We start from the raw sequence: 19,251 nt of genomic DNA, 5'->3' as shown, positions 1-19,251 counted from the left end.
CCCACATTGCTGCCACCTTGATCTGAGCCATAGTCCTCTCTCCTGAGGACAGCAGTGGCTTCCCAAGTGATCCCACTTTTACACCTCAGTCTGTTCACAAGATAGCAGTCACAGTGTCCTTTGAATATAAACCAAGACATGTCTCTCTGTTAAACAAAGCCTTCTACCTTCTTTCTAACTCAGTTAATCACCGCTGGAGCCCTGGTGGTGGCCTTTAGGACCCCACCAGATCTGCCCACTGTCCACAATCTCCCGGACACTTCGACTTTCAGTCTTTATCATGTGCTTCATGAACTTCTTGTCTTCGGGGCAGCCACTACCTCTGCTTGGAAAGCTATTCTCTAAGACACAGGCCTGGCTTGCTCCCTGTACCTGATAGTTGTTGTCATAATACTGTTGCCAAACCGACACATGCCTTTACCCTCTCAAAGAGGCCTGTTTACAGGAAATGCAGCCCAGTTTCCCATTCCCAGACCTTCTGAGGCTCTTGACTTCACTCTGATTTTTTCAATAGTTTGCATTAATTTCTAATGTGCTAAACAATGCTGTCCATTGTGCCCCCAGAAAATGTAGGGTCCATTCACCAATGTCTTCCCTGCTCCAAGAAAAATGCTTGAAATTCATTAAGTGTTGTGATTTACATGCACTGATGGGTATGTGTGCAGAGGTGTGTAAGCGGAGGCCAGAGTTAACAACTGTTTTCACAGTGAAAATTCATCGTCCGAAGTCAGATTTTGTGGTGGAAAACTGGGTCGTCATCGCTGCTGAGATGGTACTTGAGGAAAAGAGAGAAGCAGTCTTTTTCTAAAGCCTTGTATGCTATGAACTTTTTTCTACAGGAAATGAAAGCAAAACCTTCTACTCTACTCTTCTCTCTCTCTCTCTCTCTCTCTCTCTCTCTCTCTTCCTTGAGACGGATTTCTTGCTAATCCTGGGGCTAGGCTGACCACCAGCAAGCCCCATCTATCCTCCTGCCTCTGCCCCCACACCACAGTGCTGAGAATGCCGGCATAAGAAACCACCCAGGCTTTCATATGACTGCGTGGATCCAAACCCAGGTCCTCTTGCATAACAAGTCCCTTACCTGCTGAGCCAAATCCAAAGCCTGACTTGTCCCTTCGGGCAATGGACTACCACGAAAATGAATGTGTCTACAATGGCTCTGACACATACAGGGATGGAGTAAGTTACAGCCTAGTGGGCCAGGACCCAACTGACGTTCATAGGCAGAGGTCTATGGGAAACTCAACTCCAGCCCCACGATTCTGGCTGTGTAAGCAGTTGCTATCCCTGTCCATTGGTTTGGGCTGTTGTCTATTATGGGCTTACAGTGAATGCCAGAAAGAAAATAGAAAACTGAAACTTACGGAAGAAGACTCTCAGGTAGCCTTTCTTCAGCTGAGTCACGGGAGTGTGTGCTGTAACCTTGACAATTACTTCCCTTGCTTAGCACCATCAAGCTTAGAAAGGCTTACCCAATTACTTTCCTCAAAGGCTCAAAGACACAAAGCACTCTTGCAGGTCAGCTTAGGTGTCTGGCTTCTTCACTGGTTAAGAATGGAAGCAGCGCAGATCCTGAAATAACAGCAGGCAACTTTTCCAGTGAACTGCTTAAAAACATACTTAAGATACAGTGTGGAACTCTGGTTCTTCTTAGCACTAGGTAGCCCCGGATGGCCTCAAAACCATAGGCAGTCCTTCTGCATCTGCCTGACAACTAGGGTTCCAAGCCTGCGCTTCCACACTCAGCAGAGGCCCTGCAGTTCTCACCAACAAAGGTCACAGGGAGGTGCGAGGTGAGTAGTGATGCTCCCCTTGTCCTATGGGTTCTTTTGAATCCATCAAATGACTGCCTCTCCACCTTGTGTCACTCACAGATCCCCAAATACACACATGAAAGCACGGGGAGAACAGGGACTTTCCCCGGTAACTTCTGACAGAGTCGGAGACTGTACCCTGCTTCCCTCGACCACTCAGGCTTGAAAGGATATTTATAGGGTGAGCAGGAGTTCCCCACTGATGCCCCTAAACTGTGAATACCCCAGAAAAATGTTCATTTCCACACAAACATCCTCACACATCTCACATGCCTTTTTCCCTTGGCAGTAACCCAATCTGACCAGAAATTGACTGTCACAGGTCAAGCATGGCTCTTTCTATACACACAGAGGCCATCACAGCTAGACACAGCGTTGGAAGTTACCTTCTGCCTCCAAAAGTGAAGTCCAGCAAAGAAAGAGAAGGGAAGGGAAAAGAGTGTCCCCAAGGGCAGCTGTCTATCATGGCCCGGGACGGGGAAAGTATGTTCCTTCCACCCTCTACCTTTCCTGGGGTCAGAAGCCTCTGGGATAAATGCTCCCCAAGGTTCCCCACAGAAACAGAATGTATATGAATGCTGTGATAGTTTGAACATAATTGGCCCCCACGAGTTCATAGGGAGCAGCACTATTAGGAGATGTGGCTTTGATGGCATAGTCATGGCCTTGTTGGAGGAAGTGTTATCTCATACTATAAGCCTGGTCAAAAGCCAGCTAGGAGGGGCACAGGTTCTAGTGGGGAAGCCAGAGCTGTTGCTCCTGTAAACTGATACAATGTGACTGTCAAATCATGCTCTAAATAATTAGATTTATGCTCATAGAACAATGCTGTTGTCAGCTTCTTTTTGCAGTGGTTAGCAGTAACTACAGAAACTTATAATACTGATAATAATGAGTGCTCAAACTGAATGTGGTATTTATATATTCCCATCCAAACCACAGAGAACACCAGAAAAGATGGAGAAGAGAGACTGGAAAAGCTAGAGGAGAAGGCATGGGAGTGGTGTGGAATGCTGACTTCTGGGCACCATAGGCTATTGCAGTCTGGAACACACACAAGTTGTGATCACCTGTGCAAAATTGGGCCTATCAACATCTGGAAGGAAATGGGCTATGCGGTTAACAGTTTGTGGAGGAGGAGAGAACTTTTCTTGGGTGGTAGCCGCTGGTAAGGAATCCAGATTCTTATAAACAACCCTATGGCCATTAAAGAAAAAAAAAAGACATGAAAACAGAACGGGCATTGAAGAGGAAGAGGAAGAAAAAGGGATTAAGTTGTAGTAGGAGCAACAAGAGAGGGTAGCTGGGCTCGAGAAATGGTCCAGCAGGTAAGGGCACTTGCCATGAGCCATGACAACCTGAGTTCAATGCCCAGAACCCAGATGGTAGAGAACTAATTCCTCCTACAAGCTAGTCTTTGAACTCCCCGTGTGCGCTGTGCCACAAGACCTCCCTGTACATACACACACACACACACACACACAAATATCCACATGTGTGCTGTGACACCTGCATTCCCTTTACACACACACAAATAAGAAAATGCAATAAAAACAACCTTTAAAGAAAAAGAGGGTAACAAGAATCTTCATTCATATGTGACTATGATCAAAATACATCATGTACATGCATGAAAATGTCATAAACCCATTATTATATATAATTAGTAGATGCTGATATATAAAACATTTTAAAATTAGTCAATATTTGCAAAATTATGCTGCTGTGAAACACTCTCACCCCGTCTTCGAGTCACATCGGTCACATGAAGATCAGCACAATGTCAAGATCTACACCTCCTGAGAGCTGCAGTCCAGGTAATATTATGAATTTCCGTTTTCCCCCCAAGTCTGATAATGCAACAAGATAATCAGCCAAAAGATTTTTCTCCTTTTTAATAAGCAACACTAAAACGTGTGGGAGAAAGAAAAAAAAAAACTCCCCCTAAAGCAGATGAAAGAGCCACATGTCTTTAAAGTTAGCATAGAGTGTCTTCCCATTACCCAGCTGTGTCTCTAATGCCCCCTCATCATTCCTCTCATAAGCCACACAGGGAAGTCCCCTTAGACTACACACATAATTAACTCTTGACAGAAATAAGCAGTGTCAGCCCAAAGCTCCTTCAAATTTCCTTTAAGAAATCCCAATTTCTGAAGGGGGAGATTAGAGGAAGAGAACACAGGCCTGTTGCTCTCACAGCACCCCAGTAGCTGAGTTTCACAGGAGTTTAAGACAGTACTTGCTGAGCATCTGTTGTGTGTAGGGACCTGTGTGGATGTGGAGGGAGCTACAGAATAGTACGAAACAGGATATCAACAACTACTCATTTTACTGGGGTCGCTGTAGACCCTAAGTGAGATTTCTAAGTAAAGAGGGTCAGACTGAAGAGCTAGAGGAGATGCTGAGCAGGGGAAGTGTCTCCAGTAGGAATAGCTGGACCTCAGCAATAGATACATAGTCAGACCAAACACAGTGATAGGACATGACAGTCTCGCTGGGATTGTCGGTCACTCACCATCCCCTGGGATCTGACTACTAATTTCAGTTGCTGTTTAGAACAGATGCTCACCATGGGGCTCTGTCTATTTAAGGTGTATGACATGATGCCTTGACATTTGCTTAGTGAAAAGATACCTAGATTCAAGCAAATTAGCATAGTCATCATCTTCAATATCATCCATTATTTTTAAGCAAAGAAGCTCAAAACACACCTTTTTGTACCATTTCCGGGATAGCTTGCATACCTTCACCATGCCTCACGTCTTGACTTGCACCTCTCACCTCTCTGGAGCTCTGTTTTAAACTCCATTGCCTTGTTTTTCCTATCCCAACTGCATAGTAACCCAAGGTCTAGTCTTTATGTATATCAAAATATTCTTTTTTTATTCAGTGTGGTGGAGGGGTGTGTGCACATGTATGTGTTTGGCAGAGGGAGAGGTTATGTATTACTGCAATGTGTATTTGGAGGTGAGAAGACAACTTTCAAAAATTGGTCCCCACTGTAATGGTTTAAATAAAATTGTGCTGTTCCCCAAGTGGCGGCAGCGAGCAGTGGGTCCCAAGACCACAGAGGGCCACAAAGGCAGCCAGTCCCAGGCAGGGAGTCCCTGAGTGGCCTGCAGGCCATGAGGACGGGTCCTAGGCAGGAGCTGCATGGTGGGTGAGAGACTCTGCATGGTAGATAGGCATGCCATGCAGAGAAAGTGGGTATTTATTTAGTGGGTTATGGAAGGAAAGGGAAAGGAGAGAAGGGAGAAGGAGGAAGAGCAGAGAGAAAGAGAGAAAGAGAAACAGAGAGAGGGAGAGGGGTGGGGAGAGGAGCCAAGGCAGCAGCTACCTCTTTGAGAGAGAGATGGAAAAGGGAGGACTCAGACTGAAAGCAGAAGAAAGATCCACTTGCCTCGGCAATGGATGGGGGAGGAAGTGGGTAAGGCTTGTCTCTTAAAGGGACAAGACAGATCATTACATTCCCATCTCCTTTTTATAATAAAAAAGGCAGGAGGTTAAGAACAACAGGTTAAAGGAATTGGGGCGGTGGATTCTCAAGACTGCCTCCTGCTTATTTGTGGGCATCATCATGGGGGATGAGAAAGCTGGGTGCTGGTCACATCCTGGGGTAGCTGGTCCTGTCTGATATTTGTGGTATGGAAATATCTGGTGTCTCTTACACCAGTTTGAGGTATTGGCATAACAGAGGACAAAGTTAAGTTTAGAAAAAAAATTTAGGACCAGAGAACTTAGAGAGGTGTATCTGACCTGTTTAAGGTGGATCTTTCAATTCAGCTCCCAGAAACTCTCAAGAATTCTTTGTGTTTATGAAAACAGAAGTTTTAGACATATACATTGTATAAACAGTAGAATATTTATGTCAGAATGACTGTTACAGATATTTTTTGCACAATGAAAAGTATTTTTAAGACTATGGAAGGCAGCAAGAGAGAGAAATTTGATTAACCTGTATTTGTCCTCACAACTTTATAACTTGCAGGTATACACCTTAATAACTTGTATTTGTATTTTGCTGAAATTTGTTTAGTGAGGTTATCCTTTTAAACCGACAAAACCTCTCAGCTGTCAAACTGCAACAGAGATCTTCGAGAAGGATAAAATTTTACTTGAGTTAATGATTAAACAATGATGGAGAATTTATTTGGTTGGCATCTAGAGCTACTCCTCAGGGTTCTCCATTGTCGCCGAGGGTCGTATTTTTCTTTTGCTCTTCAGTGCAGGGCCTGCCAGGCTCCAGAAGATCCTGTGGGCCAAGAAATCTGTAGGAATAAAAGCCTACCTTAACTTGAGCAGCTAGGCTGTTGATTCCAATGATTCTGTCAACATCTGGAGATCTTCAGTTTAGATGAAAGGCAGTTTTTCCCAGTGGCCAGCACTTGGCAGTTGAAGCAAATTTTGGATGAATGTTGTTCTGTACCCACTTGTTTTCTGTCTTCTTTGGAGGAAATAGAGTGCTGCTGCTAGGAGCCAACCTGTCTCATTTTGTTATGAAAAGTTTTTAATAATTAAATATGTAAATACCATATATCCCAGATCTTTGAGCAGTTGAGGGCTGTTTATCAGGTATAAATACAGTATGGAATCTGCCTGGAGAGTGGGGTCTGAGCTTGACTGTACTGGTTCTCAACTTAACAGGTGATATTTACACTCATAAAAACACAGAAAGAAAAAAAACTGCTTGCAATAGAAGGCTAATGACAGAATTGACAATAGTAGAAAACAGCTTAAGATATTTTAAATTGGGTTGGATTACATATATAGTATTTTTTGTAAGAGACTTAAAAGTACATATAAATTTAAAACATGAAATTTAATTGCTCTGTAGTCTGGAATGAGATATAATGGGTAGACAATTATAACATTTAATAGTAAACATAAGGGTATTTAAGTTACATTTATGCACATTATACTCTGCAATGAGATACAATGAACAGACAATTATAACATTTAACAATAAATATAGGTGTATTTAAGTTATATTATTCACACACACACAAAGAGTGAACAGGAATTGGGCAAAGTGGATGCTATTGGTGGGTCCTACCAAAGGCATGCCACTGCACAAAACACATGTAACAGAGTAATACCAGAGAACCAGGCAGGAAATACCTCAGTAAAGATGAAAGAACTTGGTCACCTGACCTCAGTTAAGATGGTGCTAAGGTCACCTGACCTCAGTCAAAATAGCAACAGTTGAATGTTGTATGGAAGAGAGACCTAGAGGTGTGATCTGTCCTGTTGCCAAGCTGCCATGCCACACGCCACAGTGCAGAGCAAAGGCTGAAATTGAAAACAGTTGGTTCATGGATAAGTTTCTGTGGGATCAGCGGTAGTGGTGGCAGGGAGAGTTTGAGGAAAAGCAGAGCTGGCGGGACACTTTGGTGGAGCAAAGTTTGAGGGTTTATACCGTAGCTGAAAATGTAAAAACCCACAAAAAAACCCCACAGGGCCTATAGAAGGGTGTCCTCTATATACAGGTGGGGTGTGAGACAGCAGTGAACACTACAGGGCCTGTAGAAGTGCGTCTTCTCTACAGGCAGGGTGGTAAAGCCTGACTGAAGCCAGAGAGGCTGGAGGCCTCCGAGTCACAGCACCAACGTAATGGTTTAAATAAAATAGTGCTGTTCCCCAAGTGGCTGCAGTGGCAGTGGGTCCCAAAACTACGGCGGGCCACGAAGGCAGCCAGTCCCAGGCAGGGGGGCCCTGAGTGGCCTGCAGGCCATGAGGGCCAGCAGATCTTAGGCAGGGAGCCTAGGTAGGAAGCTGTATGGTGGGTGAGAGACTGAGATAGATAGGCACGCCATGCAGAGAAAGAAGGTATTTATTTAGTAGGTTATGAAATGGAAGGGAAAGGGGAGAAGGGGAAGAGCAGAGAAAGGCAGAGAGAAAGAGGAGCAGAGAGGGGGGAAGGGGAGGGGAGAGTAAAGGAGACACAGAAGCAACTACCTCTTTGGGAGAGAGACAGAAAAGGAAGGGACTCAGGCTCTAAGCAGGAAAGAAGATCCAACTGCCTCGCATTGGATGGAGAGGAGAGTGGGCGGGGCTTGTCTCTTAAAGGGACTGGACAGACCATTACTTTTACCTTCCACCTTCTTGAGAGATAGGTCTCTTCATAGAATGAATAATAAAACCCCAGAGACAGATATTGAAGTTCAACTTGAAAGCCAGAAAAGTAAAGCAGCCAAGCCACTAAAGAAGTATTATCTCTACCGAGGCTAGGTGACTGCAGACTAAGAAGACTAAGCAGACTCAGCAGATTAAGCAGACTGAGCCTCTCTCTTCTCCCATTGTATATTCTCTCTAGTGCTGGGATTAAATCCATGGGACTCACTAGTATTGGGATTAAAGTGTGAGTCACCACCACCTGGATTTGTTTCTGCATTGATCTTGTGTAGCCCAGGGGTGGCCTTGAACTCACAGAGATCCACCTGACTCTGTCCCTCAAACCTGGGATTAAAGGTGTGTGTCATCATTACCTGACATCTAGTGGTCTTAACTTTGCCCTTGTGATCTTTAGGAAAGCTTTATTTATTAAAACATAGATAAAATATCACTATATCTCTTGATGTTTCTGTTGAGCTAGTTAACTGGACCATGAGCTTCCAGGCAATTCTCTTGTCTTTGCTTCTACATACACACAGTGACACAGACAAAGCCTAAGCTGGCACTGAACCTAGTATATAGCCAAGGATGGCCTTGGCCTCCTGATCCTCCTGCCTCCAGTTTCTAAGGAATGGGTTGACAGAGATATTCCACCATGCCCAGTTCCTGTGGTAGTGCTATGTTTTGAAAGCAGGGAATTGTGTGCCAGGCACATACTCTGCCAAATGAGCCATACTTCACCTCATTCCTCTCTCACACAACTCACAACTTAGTAAAGGAAAATCAATAGAACTTTATGCGGCCTACAGGTGTCAAAACATGTTATAAACAAACAACAACTTCCTCCTCTGGGAAGTCAAAACAGCAAAGACTGAAGTTATTCCAAGGGCTGGAATTAAGGCTGGAGGCCAGACATTTTCACGTTTGGGACTGAAATCCACAGCTAGGAATGCGTGTCACATTGTGACTTGGAATGCATGTACCAAAGTCCATGCCCACATCACAAAATAGCTGCTTAAACTGTGTTAGCCCTTCACAGGCACAGTGCCCTCAGCTATTTCTTCCTGCTTGGTCTTATGCTATTCTTTCTGTTGTAATGCTTGTAATGTTGTATTTCAATGTGTGGAGTTTGGAGAGCACTTCTCTAGACTACAGTGGTGGACTGACCCTAAAATCACATAGCCTGCTCCAAGATGAGTCTGTGCGGCGCGCATCCTGGCCAGCAGGAATGAACGCCACCAAAAACGAGAATTCCTTCTCTGGTCACATCTTTATTTGGAGCCCTTTGATTGAGGAAAATTGGGGGAAGGGAAGATAGAGCAGGGACGAGAGAAAGCTTAGAGAGAGAGCGTTGGGCCCCAAGGCAGCTGCTTTTAAACGGTGGAGAGGCTTGAACGCTGTCCTGATTGGTTAATGCCATTCTGCTGGTCTGAGCATGTGCAAGCAAGGGTGCAGGCAAGGGTGCTCAGCCCCACGTGGCTACCTCCAAACTGCAGGACCACCTGTGCCTCCAGGTGGCTCCCAACATCTCCCTCTTCTCTTGTTAATAAGAGCAATAAGGCAAAACTATTTTCCAATCTGGTCCCCACCTCACTTGGGCTAGCAGGTAGCACACCAATCAAAGACATACAGCACTTCCACCTAGACGCAGCATGCCAAGAATATCTCTGCTCCCACCCATTCCTAAGGAAGGAAAAGGCAAAGTAGAGTCAGTCAGAAAATTGTTAAGAGATAAGAGGTTGCACAGGGTGTTGCTCAAGTCGATGGTGTGAAACAGCTGCTCTTGGCACCGCCCAGAAGGTCATCTCTGCTGCCTCCGCATGAATCTTCCACAGCAGGACACTCAGCATCCACTGGGTCATCTTCTTTATCTCTCTTGTCAGTCTCGCTGGCATCCAGATGTATGTCAGCATTCCTAGAAAAACATAAACAAAACTCTCCTCCCAAATAAACATTTAAGAGTATTAAAAACTCTCAGTGTAAAAATTCAGCACAATCAGTACTGGAAGTAGGCTGGTTTTGAACTTAGAGACCTGTAGGTCTCTGCTCCAAAGAGCAAATCTTGTTTGTCTGTGCCATCAAAGCAGGCCTTAGAATTATACGGAATTGTTTTCAAACAGAGCGTCTCTGTCTGTTGCTGTTTTTCCAGCAAAATTTTGAATTAAAAATTAAATGTAAAGAATGCAAGAGAAATCCTTTCTCTGGGGGAAGCTGTCACTGGTAATCCCCCTCTATTGTCTAATAACCAAAACAGTTGTCACTGGGAATTGAACTCATGACCTTTGGAAGAGCAGGCAGTGCTCTTAACCTCTGAGCCATCTCTCCAGCTCCCCTATTCAGATGGAAAAACCTCTAGGTAGCATTGTTTTATTTCACCCGTTGCCTCAGGCAAAAGGTAATGGTAACCAGGTTGACGCGCCTTTATTATGATAATCACGACCAGTTCTGCCTGAAGTTTATGAGGGAAAATGGACGTCGGCATTCGATCTGACTACTTCCTGCTGACAAAGGGATGTTGTGAATTTTTGGGGGATAAATGTTTTTATCTGACTGAATTTTTGGCGACAAATGTTTTTATCTGACTAAATTTTTGGCGGCTGTGGCTGTGAGCAGCGGCGGCAGCAGCAGACAGCGGGGGTCGCCCCGCCTCTGAGGCCCATTGTGGCGCGCTCCGCATGGCCCGAAGGCATGGCCCCGCCCCGGGCTGTGCGCGGGCTCGCCGAACTGTGCACCCTGCCTCACCTCAGGCATAGAACTCGCACCGCCGGCCGTGAGTCTTTTCCAAGCTCCGGCGAGGGGGGCATCCGCCCACCCATGGAGGGCCCGGTTAGGGCCGCGGGGGGCCCCAGTCTCAGACCTTTCCAGGGGCCGGGGAGTGACGAGCACTCAGTACGTGGCCCCGCCGGTGAGCTTCCTCCGCCCGCCCATGTTGCTATGGAAACGCGGTTCAGAGTTTGGCCCCTCTCCGTCTTTAGGTCTTTAGCGGCGCTGCTGCTCAGAGCTCAAGTGCTGGGATTAAAGGCGTGTGCCACCACCGCCGGCTACTTCCTCAATCAAAGTTAAAGTTTTCTGTACGTGAGAGCCAGAGACTGAGCTCTCTTATCAAAATTAGGCGAAAATCACCTCCAAAAGCTCTGTGGCTCTTTAAGAATAGGGAAGGCAGTCTTCGAACTCGATCAAGCCCGCCTCCCTACGAGACTGTTGCCCCGGTCTCTAACAGCGAGTACGCAGGTGGACGGAGAAGGAGCGGAAGCCGCGGTCTCCCGTACCCCATCGTCCTCATAGTCCCGCCTTAGTTACCTCGCCTTTTTTGCTGCTGTTCACATTCCTCCTGCACTGAACTTAAGGGATTTTTCTTCCCCGTTGCTTTCTGTACCTTCTTTCAGATACCTTAACTTTGATTTTTTTTTGTATTTTCTTTTCTTTTTAGGCCTATACTTTGAAATTCTTTTTCCTCCCCTTTTTGGGGGATTCAACTGATGTCACTCACCGCTCCACGTGTTCAGAGTTCTGAAATTCACGGCTCTCTGTGTCCTGGTGTCTGATCTCAGCTTTTTCTCTCGGGCTTACAGCACGTTGCTGGGCGCTTCCTTCTCAGGGTCCCCCGGCGTAGTTGTCCTCAGTGTCCCGGGGTTTCGAGCACCAGTTGCGGCGCGCATCCTGGCCAGCAGGAATGAACGCCACCAAAAACGAGAATTCCTTCTCTGGTCACATCTTTATTTGGAGCCCTTTGATTGAGGAAAATTGGGGGAAGGGAAGATAGAGCAGGGACGAGAGAAAGCTTAGAGAGAGAGCGTTGGGCCCCGAGGCAGCTGCTTTTAAACGGTGGAGAGGCTTGAACGCTGTCCTGATTGGTTAATGCCATTCTGCTGGTCTGAGCATGTGCAAGCAAGGGTGCAGGCAAGGGTGCTCAGCCCCACGTGGCTACCTCCAAACTGCAGGACCACCTGTGCCTCCAGGTGGCTCCCAACAAGTCTGCCTGCCCGCCCGCCCGCCCGCCCGCCCGCCTGCCCGCCTGCCCGCCTGCCCGCCTGCCTGCCTGCCTGCCCGCCTGCCCGCCTGCCCGCCAGGTATGGAAGCACTATATCAGAGATGCCACCCCATTCCAGAAGACTTGAAGAATCAGAGCTCTTTCTCCCAAGGAAGAACAAGGTGGGTCCTCTAAGGCAGAGAGAACTAGACAAAAGCTCAGGGGTGTCAACAGGACAGCAAAGCCCCAGGGACATTAGCAGGACAGCAAGGTGACATCTCTGCATTATTTCAAATGGTTGAATTAAAGTCAAGTGAAGGAATAGGAAGCTAGAGAAATTGCTCAGTCCCAGAATTGTCTGCCATAAATAAGCAGGCAAACATAATCATGATTTATCTAACACTGTACTGGCAACCTCTTCTTTCCCATTTTGTTCCCTCAGATTTTGAGAGTAGAATCCATGGATCTAATAATACATCTGATCCTCATTTATCAAACATCTTGTGTTCAGCATTGTTAATTAGAGTGCAGCGTTGGCATGAAGTGCGGCAATGCATCATGATTCACATCCCACCCAAGGAAATGTCTGCAGTGGGGCCGTCTAGAAGAACACCAGTACAGGGAGTGTAACTGGCTTAGGGGATTTCAGAGCAAACTTATCTACCTACAGAGTATGAGACACACCCTTGGAGGCGGGAGGATGGTCCGGTCGGTAAAGTTCCTAGCAAGCATGCAAACCTGAGTTCAGATCCCTAGAACCCATGTTAAATCCAGCCAAACAATGTGATTTGTAACTTCAGCACTGGGAAGGCAGAGGCAAGGGGGACCCTGGAGCTCACTAGCCAGCCAGCCTACAAGTGTCCCTCTTGTTGGTGTGTGGGTGTTGACAATTTGTGCAGAAAATGTCCACCATAGCCTTCCTACCCCAGATACTAATGGCTTGAAGATTATTCCCCCACAGCAATGGTTCCTACGAAGACTGGCTAAACCTATCTCTTTGTTCAACTGTGTGTAATAACCCCACCTCTCTGTTCAACTTTTCAACAAATGCTGAGGTTTCTCATCTCATCAAAGAACTAAGGCTACCCAAGCGGATGCTATTGTGTCTGTCTATTTATCCTTTCTTCATGACCTTACCACCCAAGTAAGTTCTGTCCTGGAAGCTGTAGGAATGGTTACAGAAGACACGCAGTGCAGTCCTTCTGTTTCTGTGTTTGTTTGTTCCCATGGCTATCCTAGAGGTCACTGTGCAAACCAGGCTGGCCTGAAACTCAGAGATCTGTCTGCTTCTGCCTCCTGAGGAGTTGGATTAAAGGTGTGGACCACCACACCTGGCTCAAGACACTGAGTCTGGACCTCTGACCTTCACACGCATACACACACACACACACACACACTCACACACATACACACACTTACACACACACTCACACACACACATAAACACTCACACACTTTAAGTATACCCCAAAATTATCAATAAATGCTGCACCTGTGATGTCCTTGTTGTCAGTGACAAACCCTCTTTATTATGTTGACTTCACAATTGTCCCTTAGTAAGGAACGTTCTAAGGCTGAACTCTTTTAGGTCAGCATATAATTAGGTGACCTCTGAACCCCGATCACTAAGCAACTTTCTGCCAGCACTAGCATGGCTAGCAGAGCAGGGCTTGTTTAAACCCTCTGCAAGGTAATATGATAGCTGCCTGGGCTGTGGTCATTCTTGGACAGGCCTGGCTGGGGAACGAATCAACCATAGTGCATGAATTACAAGAAGAATGTTGTTGGTGTCAATTACCTGCACTCTCTGAACGTAAGTCTTCTAATTCCTGTTAAATCAGTAATATTACCAAGCATACCCGGTTGTTTTCAGTAGGGCTGCAGCTGCTGGGCGTTGGAAGGGGCAGGAAAATGTGAACAGTGAAATCTCACCAGCTAACAGGAAGTGGAAGGTCCACCCTGAGGTCTACAAAAGGTTAAATTGTTTCTTTTTGTATTGGAGTTCCACATAGCCCCCAAATCAGGTCTGTGAAATGCAAATGCAGGTGAATGTGGGTGTTCTATCACATAGAAGTCCCCAGATTGCCCCCTAGATATGACCCTGAGTTGAGACAGGAAGTCCTGGCTGCACTTTCCCTACTAATCTCCCCACCCTCAGTGTTCATGGCTGCATTTCAATGACTCATAATTTCCAAGTATGATCAGCATGCGAACAGGAAAGACTCAGTCACCAGGCAGAGCACCAGACTGAAGAACTGACAAAGACCTCGAAAAACACAGTCACAGCCGATAGCAGGCGGGAAGGACACCAGAGCAGCAGCAGTTCAAAAACCTCGAGCAGAGGAACAGCTTTTGAACTGCAGTCTTGCCATTCTCTTGCTTCCCCAGCGCCATGAGCAAGCCCCTTCTTCTCCCCACACCACACTGAAGGGAGCTCAGGCACAAGCATGTTGGTTCACACCACACTAACTGGGGAAATGCTAATGACATAGCTTTAGGCTGTTGGTTAACTTTTTAGTCTCTAAAAAGAATAAAACCTTTTACTGAAAACTCTCTTCGGGATTCACACTGACTGAGAACACACTGCTGGGCTTCCCACAGAGCTGGTATGATGACTCTTGGGGTTTCCTGCACCCAAAGGCCAGGCTCCATCTTGCAGGACGTTCTAGTCCTCCTGCCACTATGAATCAGACTCTCAAACAGCACGCACATTTCTCTGCTCAACCAGCGCCAAACAGGAAACAACTCCACCCTTCCACTTTCCTGGGTAAAGTCTCATTTTCTTAAAGAAAAAAATGTAACTTACTTGATGGGTTAGAGTGTGTGTGTGTGTGTGTGTGTGTGTGTGTGTGTGTGTGTGAGAGAGAGAGAGAGAGAGAGAGAGAGAGGAGGGGGGAGAGAGAAAGAGAGAACACAAACATGTAGTTGGGTGGGTAGAGAAATGGAGGTTGATCTGGGAGGAGCTGGAGGGAAGAGACAGGAATATGATAAAGAGCACTGTGTAAGATTCTCAGAAAATTTAAAAAAATTCAATGCAGTTTTATAAAATACCCCATTCTGTCTAAAACTTACATTCTTTTTTGTCTCAACATCTTGCACTTTTAAGGATACCAGCAGTTCACTGAATCTGTTCTTTATTGCCTCAGTCACACTAGCAGAATAGATGGACGAAAGGGAGCCTGTGCATCAATCAGTCAACCTCTTAGACAAAGTCAGAGAGAGATTCTTTCTCTAAAAAAAAACCCGTTATTGCGTGTATGTGTATATATGATACGTGCATCTGTGTAAGTATGATGGATATATGAGAGAGGTTGCACCCATGACATGGTGTATGTGAGGAAGTCAGAACACTACTTTCTAGAATCTGTTCTCTCCTTCCACCATGGATCTCCAAGATGATATTCACGTCATCAGACTTTCGTGACAAATGCTTCTATCCATGGAGTTAGCTCATAGCCCCACACCAAAAGAGTGATACTCTAGATGCTGGATGGAGGCTTCACCCAGCCCCTGGCATCCATATACCCAAAGAGTCTGGGATGTTTGGATGGAGGCTTCACCCAGCCCCTGGCATCCATATACCCAAAGAGTCTGGAATGTTCACGTGGGGGGCTCCAGCCCAAGCACCCTTCCCTGGAGCTGCCTCAGTTCAGACTCAGCCTCCAAGGAAGTCCAACAAACAATGACTGTTTGGTTGGCAGCATCACCTCAGCTCCCTGGCACCCCTTTCTCCAAAGAGTCTGGAATGTTTGGTTGGGGACTTCACCCCAGCACCTTGGCATCTATTTTGGAATGTTGGGTGGGAAGTTCCATTTCAAAGTTTCCTTGCCTGGGAGCTGCCTCAGTCCAGACTTCACCTCCGAGAAAGCCCAGCAAACGGTGACCCCTCTCCAGGGAGGGTCAATACCACTCCCACAGGCTATTTAAACTGTCCTCCCAGAGAATGAATATGTAATCTCCCACTTCCCTCTCCTAGTTTTTCCAGGGGCTTCCCAGGAGCACTGCCATTCATTAAACCTGGGCTTCTTCTAACTCGGTCTCATTTGGTTTGGTTTGGAGTACTGTGTCAGTGGATAGGTTTGTCAGAAAAGCTTAAGATTTGGAGGTCCCACTGGGAAGGGGGCTATTTTTTCCCACTGGCCCAGGCTATGTGCTGGAAAACGCAGGCTAAGATCAGCTTTGTCTGCGTGAGTTCCTCTTTTCCAAGTACATGCCACTAGGGCCCAGGGCCCATACGTTTGCCGGGTTGTCTGTTGAAGTCACGGATGTGCCAGGCACCTGACCCCATCATAAGCAGCAAGGCAGTCCTCACTGAGGTGGGATTGTGTAGGACAGAGACATCTGCCCTACACAATTCTCACACCCCTTCATTTCTGACTCAAGAGTCTTATCACAGTGGACACATTGCGGTAGGCATGTGAATCCTGAGACTTGGCATAGACTTGTAAAAATGGACACTTGTATTCGAAGCCAGATCCTCAGATGCCCTTGGGCTGCCTTTTACTAAAAATCCTTTTAAATTGGGGCTATCTAACACCTAATGTGAAACAAGCAAGGCCCACACACCCATGGCTTCTGGATGCTGTGCTCCCGCGCCTACTCCCTCCCTGTTTCTCTAGCTGTTTGCTGTTTGTCTCACGCTGTCTCAACAGATCATTCTTTCCCCTGTTCTTCCACTGTAAAACTGTATAGGTGTTCTGTCCTTATGTTTCTGTTCTCTCTTGCAGCGTCTGCTAATCTGGTCCTTAATGGGACCACCTGTGTGCTTCCCTGGCTTCTGCTGGCTGCCTACACTAGGATAATTAAGCTGGTCAGCTGACACTGGTTCCCAAAATAGTTCCATTTGACTGTCTGTTAAAATAATGTGGTCACACTATGCTTTTATGTCTATCTGTATATGTGTGCTTATATCCATAGTATGTTTGTCTTATTTCTCTGTGTGTATGTGTGTGTGTGTTTTAAGATCTGTAAAACGTATAACTTCAGATAACAACGGCTCTGGAAAATTACAAACATGTGTATAGTCACCATTTGGACCTCACCACCATCTTTGATAAGAGTACCCATGTGTGCAAGACCTACCAAGGAGACATTCCACCTCCAAAATTCTTTAACTTACTAAAATACTCCTCTTAATCTTCTGACATTTACTAGCATTGGTAAGCTGTAACTAATTGGGTAAAATACATGTCTAAATTTAACTTTATGTCTAATTTAAATATAACTAACAGGTAATGGTACCCAATTCTTAAGTGTCTTTACAGATCTGAGAGTATGGCATTTAACAAAAGACCTTCCTTCTAACAAAGAGACACGCCAGCTCCTGCAGCATCCCATAGCTCCTCCAAAGATGCATGGTTGCAAAAGACCGTCTACCTGGAGGCTTGTCTTTGGTTATGGCAAAGCCACCCACACAGAAAAAAAAAGCTGCCTTCCACCTCATCAGTTTCCTGGATGCTACACTGGGGGATCAATCATCTCATCCTGCCAAGACAGGTAGACTAAATCCTCCCCCCGCAGGAAAATCTTCAAGCCTCTTGGACTCCACAGCTAATGGCAAGCACTGCTTCTAAGGCTGGTGCTCTCCAAAGACTATGGAGAGACTTGGGATTGCCTGCATAGCTAAAAACACTGTCTCATTTCTGCTCATTTATCCCTCTTCAATCTGTCTAATGACATTTGATGACTTAAGGTACTGGTAGCTCATACTTCACTTGTTAAGTTTTCTGCTAAAAATACAGGCAGGTGTGCCTCTTTCACAGGCTTCATAGTCCAGGATTAACAGGTTTCAGGTGTATCTTCAGAGATCCAGAGTTTCCAATTTCCTTTATTTGTCTTCCAAAATGTTCCTGTTTCAGTTGTCTTACAAATACCTGCAGGTTCCTGGGAAAAGTTCTGCTGCTTTATAAAAAATCAAGTCTGGTAAAAACTAATAGTTTGCAGAGCCTATTTTAACCCCACCAATTTTCAAGCATATTTTACAGGCCACTCCTGTCTGGGTCAAGACCAACTTACAAAGGGCCCTCCAGATAATGCCAACACCTGCACCAGCTCCTGGGTCTTCACCATTGGTACCAACTCTCCTGTCTCAAAAGGACACCAGCCAACTAAAATCTGGTTTTAAAGGGACATATCTGCTCTTGTCTCACTTATTCACCCACGCCTCTCCTGTACAACCAGGGCACTTCTCTGTGCCATTCTTTCTGGCAGCTAATGACCCCTTCCATGGCTAGCCCCATTCATAGGGCCAGTAGTAACTTATATTTTTTTTCTCCTGGCCACCTGTCTTCTCATCTCCCTCAAGGAACAGCTGCCTGATGTCTCCAGGATGGCAGTAAACCAGATGCCACTTCAGCCATACCTCTCGCTGAGCGTGAGCCCACCAACTCCCAGCTCTCCCCTCTCCCACATTGCCCCATGCCCGCATGAAGTAGTCAGACTTGAGCCTACACCCCTTTATCCGAAGAGTCTGGAATGTTTGGTTGGAAGCAGGCTATTTAAACTGCCGCACAGAGAACAAACGCATGGTCTCCCCTTTTCCCTCTTCGTGTTTTTCTGGGGGGTCACCCGGGAGAACTGGCATCCATTAAACCCAGGCTTCTTCTAATTTGGGCTGATTTGGTTTGATTTGAATTATTGCGTCAGTGGAGAGGTTTGTCGGTCTGGAAAAACTTAACAATGACCCCTTCCCAAAGATACTTAAGACCACACCCACAGGGTATTTAAACTGCCCCTAGAGATCAAACATATGGTTTTCCAGTCTTCCTTCTGCTCTCTAGGGGGCTGAAAATCATCTGGGAATATTTATATCTATTAAACCTGGGCTTTTTCTAATTCAGTTTGATTTGGTCTAATTTGGATTATTATGTCAGCAGAGAGGCTTATTGGGGTACAGGAACTTTTCACTAGAGACTCAATGAACTAGTAGGAGTTCAAAATCGGGCGCTAGAGTTATAGGCACTGAGTCAGATTCTCATAGACATCGTCGGGAAAGGGTTTGTTAGTACTTGGGATTTCAGTGTGAAAACAGGGGGATCAGTGGAAGGATGGGTAAATAGATGGTGAATGAATGGATGCATAAGTGCGTGGATGATGATGGATGATGGATGGATGGATGGATGGATGGATGGATGGGAGAGAAAGATGGCAGATGAGTTGTGGATGGATAGATGGGTGGATGAGTAGGTGGATCATGGGTGGATGATGACTGGATCACAGATGGATGTATGGATGGATGGATGGATGTATGGATGTATGGATGGATGGATGGATGGATGGGCAGATAAATAAGAGAACGGGGAAAAACAGCCAAGATTGATGTGCCAGGTCTCCCAGTACAAAGTTTCTGGGTTC

The 19,251-nt window shown here is 46.0% G+C and overlaps 1 long non-coding RNA gene and 1 pseudogene across 1 annotated transcript; one reads left to right on the top strand and one right to left on the bottom strand.

Moving 5' to 3' along the window:
* Positions 1-10,641: 10,641 nt before the first annotated feature.
* On the bottom strand, positions 10,642-10,849 carry LOC148118868 (Nuclear RNase P; annotated as a pseudogene).
* A 2,678-nt stretch (positions 10,850-13,527) lies between these two features.
* LOC125412135 (uncharacterized) lies at positions 13,528-18,480 on the top strand. The gene is made up of 3 exons (XR_007235490.3): positions 13,528-13,711; positions 17,152-17,394; positions 17,883-18,480. It is a non-coding gene; the product is annotated as an uncharacterized LOC125412135 (long non-coding RNA).
* The last annotated feature ends 771 nt before the right edge of the window (positions 18,481-19,251 follow it).

The sequence above is a fragment of the Myodes glareolus genome, chromosome 20, assembly GCF_982192425.1.
Source record: "Myodes glareolus chromosome 20, mMyoGla1.1, whole genome shotgun sequence".
NCBI lineage: Eukaryota > Metazoa > Chordata > Mammalia > Rodentia > Cricetidae > Myodes > Myodes glareolus.
This window is presented reverse-complemented; position numbering and strand designations above follow the sequence as displayed.